The sequence below is a fragment of the Erpetoichthys calabaricus genome, chromosome 4, assembly GCF_900747795.2.
Source record: "Erpetoichthys calabaricus chromosome 4, fErpCal1.3, whole genome shotgun sequence".
Taxonomy (NCBI): domain Eukaryota; kingdom Metazoa; phylum Chordata; class Cladistia; order Polypteriformes; family Polypteridae; genus Erpetoichthys; species Erpetoichthys calabaricus.
The window spans coordinates 203,634,535-203,640,534 of NC_041397.2; positions in this window are offsets into that span (position 1 = coordinate 203,634,535).

Consider the following 6,000-nt stretch of genomic DNA (forward strand, 5'->3'; position numbering starts at 1 on the left):
GTAAGGCATTTAACTTCATATTACATTCACCGGGTCAATTAGTGGTAAGGAAATTAAAGTGATTAAAAAAACAAAAAGAAATTGGCTTGTCAGTTTTGCATATTTTGAACAGGTCAAATTCTTGCGGTCTGTAAAAATTGTAAACTCATGAGCGACAACCTCCACCCAATAATGCCACTCCTCCAGTGCTGACAAAATCTCTTAATCACCTACATCTTAATTCTGTTTAGTTATAGGTATGGTTTCTTTAAAAAATAAACCCAAGGTTTGCAGTGTAATGTATCATTGGTACTGGGAAACATGGCCACTATGCCAACACTAGATGCCCACTTGAAAGGTAAAAGTACTGCCAGGATGTCACAAAACAGGAGTAGAAATCTTTCTTTAACGGTATGAAAAACCTGTTGAGCCTCATGGGTCCAGATAAATATTTTACCCCCCTTTTCAGTAAAAGAGGTCATAGAGGCAATCAAAAAACTTAAATGTCCTAATAAATCACTGATAGATATTGGCAAAACCCACAAAATGCTGGAGTTGCTTCAAACTCTCTGGAGGTTTCCAATTAAAAACAGTAGAGACCTTCTCAGAGTCCATTTGAATGCCAAAATGACTAATCCAATAACCCAGAAACATAACAGATGCCTTATGAAACTCTTATTTCTCAAATTTGGCAAACAAATTGTTAGCATTGAGTCAAGAAAGGATTTTCTTTACATGATTAATGTGAGAATACATGTCTTTCAAAAAGATAAGAATATTTTCAATATATACCAACACAGAATTCCCCGAAAGACTGCAAAAATATAATTTACTAAAGACTGAAAAACTACTAGAGCTTTCACCAAACCATATGGTATGACGAGATATTCATAATTCCCAGAGGTTGAGTCTTCCACTTATTCCCTTCATTGATACAGATTAAACTGTAAGCACTGTGTAGATCGAGTTTACTGAAAACAATAGAACTAGTGATTTGATCGAGGAGAGATGAGATTGCGGGGCAGGGGGTAATTATTCCCCATACCCTTACATTCAGAGCATGACAAAGAATAAATTCAGATTGTTGGCAAAGAAGCACCAGGGAACAGATTGACAGCACAAAAATAGGCTATATGGAGATGGATGGACTTTTGTTTAGGAATAACATCTTGACAAGAGTGGGAGGAGTGGTGACTTGAAGGAGAACAGCAGACTAACTAATAGGAAATTTAATATGTTTTTTTAAACACTGCAGACTCCACCCCACCAATTCCCTATTCTCGCAGTCAATAACTGGGGAGTGTACCCTGAGCCAGTGAAAACCCAGAATGATGGGTGGGTTGGAAACATACTTTCTTTATGAATACAGCCCACACAAAATGTAGTTGAAGAAATTATAGAGGTAATGAGACCCTCCCCAACAGGTCCACCATCAATACTCGTGATGCGAAGAGGTACTTTCAAATGCATTCACGGAAGGAATATAGGCACACAGACTGCTGCACCCTAGTTGAGATGCTTCACAGGCCTCTTGAAGTCCAGCTGCTTTATTCAGAAAATGCTGCATGGTTGCTGCAAATGTACTATTTGTTGTTTCATAGCAGCCTGTTCCTCTGTCAGGTGGTTTATTTCAGAAACCATGTTAACCATTTCAGAAACTCTCATGACCCTTAGTATGTTATGACAAGCTAGTATCAAATGATTATTATGAGGAGGAATATAACCAGGAGATGGTTATGTGAAGAAACTTTGAAATCAGTTGGGAAATCAGGTCAAAGCCATAAAAACACAAATAAGAAGGCAACCAAAACACAAGAAAAAAATGACAAGCAGAAAAAATTAAACCTATCAGTGGAGCCACATAAAATGTCAGTTGTGTTTGTTCAATGTTCATAAGTGCTACTTTTGTACAACTCTTTTCTTGTATTATATATATATCAAAAAATTAAAGGAACACTTTTTAATCAGAGTATAGCATCAAGTGAATGGACCTTCTGGGATATTGATCTGGTCAGTTAAGTAGCAGGTGGGGTTATTAATCAGTTTAAGCTGCCTTGGTGTTAATGAAATTAACAACAGGTGCACTAGAGGGGCAACAATGAGATGACCCCCAAAACAGGAATGGTTTAAGTGGATGCCACTGACATTTTTCCCCACTCATCTTTTCTGTTTTTTCACTAGTTTTGCATTTGGCTACTGTCAGTGTCACTACTGGTAGCATGAGGCGATACCTGGACACTACATCAATATGTGCCATTGCCAGAAGGTTTGCTGTGTCTCCCAGCACAGCCTCAAGGAAACAGGCAGTTACTGTAGGAGAGCTGGACATGGCCATAGAAGGTCCTTAACCAATCAGCAGGACTTGTATTCGCTCCTTTGGGCAAGGAGGAACAGGATGAGCACTGCTAGAGCCCTACAAAATGTACTCCTGCAGGCCACTGGTGTGAATGTCTCTGACCAAACAATCAGAAACAGACTTCAAGAGGGTGGTGTGAGGGCCTGAAGTCCTCTAGTGGGCCCTGTGCTCACTGCCCAGCACTGTTGAGCTCGACTGGCAATTGCCATAGAATACCAGAATTGACAGGTCCACCACTGGTGCCCTGTGCTTTTCACAGATGAGAGCAGGTTCACCCTGAGCACATGTGACAGACGTGAAATGATTTGGAGAAGCCGTGGAAAGCATTATGCTGCTGTAACATCGTTCAGCGTGACTTGTTTAGTGGTGGGTCAGTGATGGGCTGGGGAGGCATATCCATGGAGGGACGCACAGACCTCTACAGGCTAAACAACGGCACCTTGACTGCCATGAGGTATCCGGATGAAATACTTGGACCCATTGTCAGACCCTATGCTGGTGCAGTGGGTCCTGGGTTCCTCATGGAGCATGAAAATTCCCCATTCCATGTGGTGAGAGTATGCAGGCAGTTCCTGAAAGATGAAGGAACTGATACCATTGACTGGCCCCCACGCTTGCCTGACCTAAATCCAGTAGAACACCTCTGGGACATTATGTTTCAGTCCATCCGACGCTGCCAGGTTGCATCTCAGACTGTCCAGGAGCTCAATAATTTCTTGGTCCAGATCTAGGAGGAGATCCCCCAGGACACCACCGTCGTCTCATTAGGAGCATACCCCCCCCAACATTGTCAGACATGCATACAAGCACGTGGGGGCCATACAAACTACTGAGTACGATTTTGAGTTGCTGCAATGAAATTATGGCAAAATGGATTAGCCTGCCACATCATTTTTTCACTTTGATTTTCGGGGTGTCTTTGAATTCAACCCTCTGTAAGTTGATAATTTTCATTTCCATCAGATGATGTGGCGTCCTTTCATTCCTAACAAATTACCCAGTCCATATCAGTATGGTTATCCAGCATGACTTTTTTTCCCATTGAGATCTGATGTGTTTTCAAAGTGTTTCTTTAATTTTTTGAGCAGTTTACATACAGTACAATAGGACTGTGCATTTCAAGAGGAAGGGAAGAAAGGGAAGCATTGAAAAAAATCGAGATCTTTTGTAACAAACATTGCTATTATTTCATCGAAAGGAACAACAGATCATTACTTTTCATCAAGTTACACATTTTGGACTTTTCATCATCCTCTACGAAAAGCAGTCAGACTTCCATCTGAACTCACTGGTGAGATTGTTTTGGGTTGTATTTCGGAATAGCCCCATCTGAACTGTGTTTTGGCTGTCATTTCATCATATGGGACTTTGCCAGATTCCATCCATTTCTCAATCTATGCAGTTCCCGTGTTTTCACTTTGGACTTTGTGTGTATATGGATGTTTTGTTCTTTTTTTGTTTTGTAATTAATATATGTTTCATAGTTAAGACAAGGGAGGTCAGGTCTGTTTCCCGTTTTTTTTCCTATCACTGTAAATAATTGTAACTGCATCAGAATTGGGGAGTTATATTTCATCCTCTTGTAATATATTCATTTCATATCTACCGAACCTTTATATTTGAATAATTTATTTGTTTCGTCCATTGACTAGGGAGCCTGAGTGGAGGGTGGGTAAGAAACTGAAGGATAAGTACGGTTTTGCATGTCTGAGACAGGACTTTGCTCCAGCACAGCCAGGGTGTGCAGCTTGCCTCCATCAGAGCATGAGCGAGATTGTTACAACCTGACGCTGGAGCCTACTTGGAATTTAAAGTAATTACACTAGAATTCAAGTTTGAAGAGTGTTAACTACCAGGGGGTAATTCGTAATGTGATCGCCACCATATGTATAGCATCACATCCCGTGACATAATCAACGTGACATTCACAGTCACATGATGCATATTATGTGCGAACAAAGAAACAAAATGGGAATAAAATTAAACTCTTTGATCTTGACCTCAATTCTCAGAGTTGGTCCTTCTTCAATTTTTTGTTAGTTTATTAATTTTGTTTATCCTAGGTAAGTTTCTTCCCTCTTTACCACAATTTTTGCTTTGGGAATTTGATATTATTTTTCATTTCAGGGTTTTTCCTCCTTTGTATTACTTTTAAAAGAGTTTGGATTGAGATTGAGATTTTGGTTTTGTGTTTCACTTTGGAGTTTGTTTCGATATTTCAAAAATTTTTGTGAAGTGTTTATTCACTTTTGTATGATTAACATTTTTTTTAGTTTGTTGTTTTAGTTTATTTCCTTTTTGGTTGCTTCTTTGTCAATTTATTTAGCTTCTTTGCTACACTTGTACCAGTCTATCCTGGCACCATCAGGAGAAAATTGGGAAGCAACCCCCAAAGGGTCTCAAGTCAATCGACAGGCACACTAACTCATTTAGTTTAGACACACCAGTTAACCCAACTGGCATTTCACTATTATATGTAAAGAAGCTGGAGTTTACAAACAAATTCATTCAGAAACAAGGTACGTTGTGTGAGAATGTCACGCAGTCAGTGACCAGGCTGAAATGTGAACATACACTCTTGGAGCTGTGTCATTAAAAGTAACCAATTTTCATCATGCTGCCCTCAACTTCTCAGAACAATTTTGACACAAGCTTCATTTCCCTCTTTACACCTTGTAGACAAATGTCTAGTAAAACAGCAGGGGTGATTTCAAAGCTTCGACATTTAATGTTACTGTTGGATCCATGCCTACACAAACATCATATACATGCAATCTTCACTTACAAAACACACTTCTTACCGGAAGGAGAGCCATGGGAACAACTGGAGAAAAATTCTGATGCCCATGGAATTTCATGTAATTTAATCCTTGATAAAGTATGATACTTAAAGGTGAAAATGTTGATCATCTAACACTGGGCAGAGTCATTATTGATGTTCAAGTAACTGGATGTTCTACAAATAATATAGCACCGGGTAATCCACAGATGTGTAGTGAAGAAAAGGAATAGGGTTAACAGTAACTCATCCAGGTCATTTACCAACTCCATCTTGTGTAACTCTTTGCTTTGGTCCAACCAGAGTGGGGGCACCACTGGCTACTCCTGACCCACTGAAGTTCCACACCACTAGCATTGTCACATTTGGAAAAGATTCTGACTTCATGACATTAAGTCATAGCCATGAGCAAAGCACATGCACCAAATATCTGAACCTGCATCTTCTCTTGTACTGAACAGGACTGCTATAGTGACAGGATATAATCAGTAAGGTTTAACATGTATGACATTACACCTTATCAGTCTTTGTTAGTTTGCTTTAAAAGTAACAATAAATATCCTTAATCTTTATTTGATTTTAATGTTTATTTATGACATGAAGTGTATTATACTGTTCTTACCTTGTATAAGTGGCACCACTGACCTTTTGGCAAACAACTAAGTGCTGAGTGACACCCTAGGATTCCTTAGCAAGGTACGATATGTTAGACATCAGAGAAGCAAGCAGATAGCTAGATTTCAGTTTTAAAATAGACTACCATTTAGAGCCATTTTTCCATGTCTGCAGCATCCCATCTATTCACTGACTACTTACTGCTCTGAGTATGGATACTTATGATAAATTAGTCATGATGTGCTAAATGAAGTAGGTTCTGCTTTGTGTT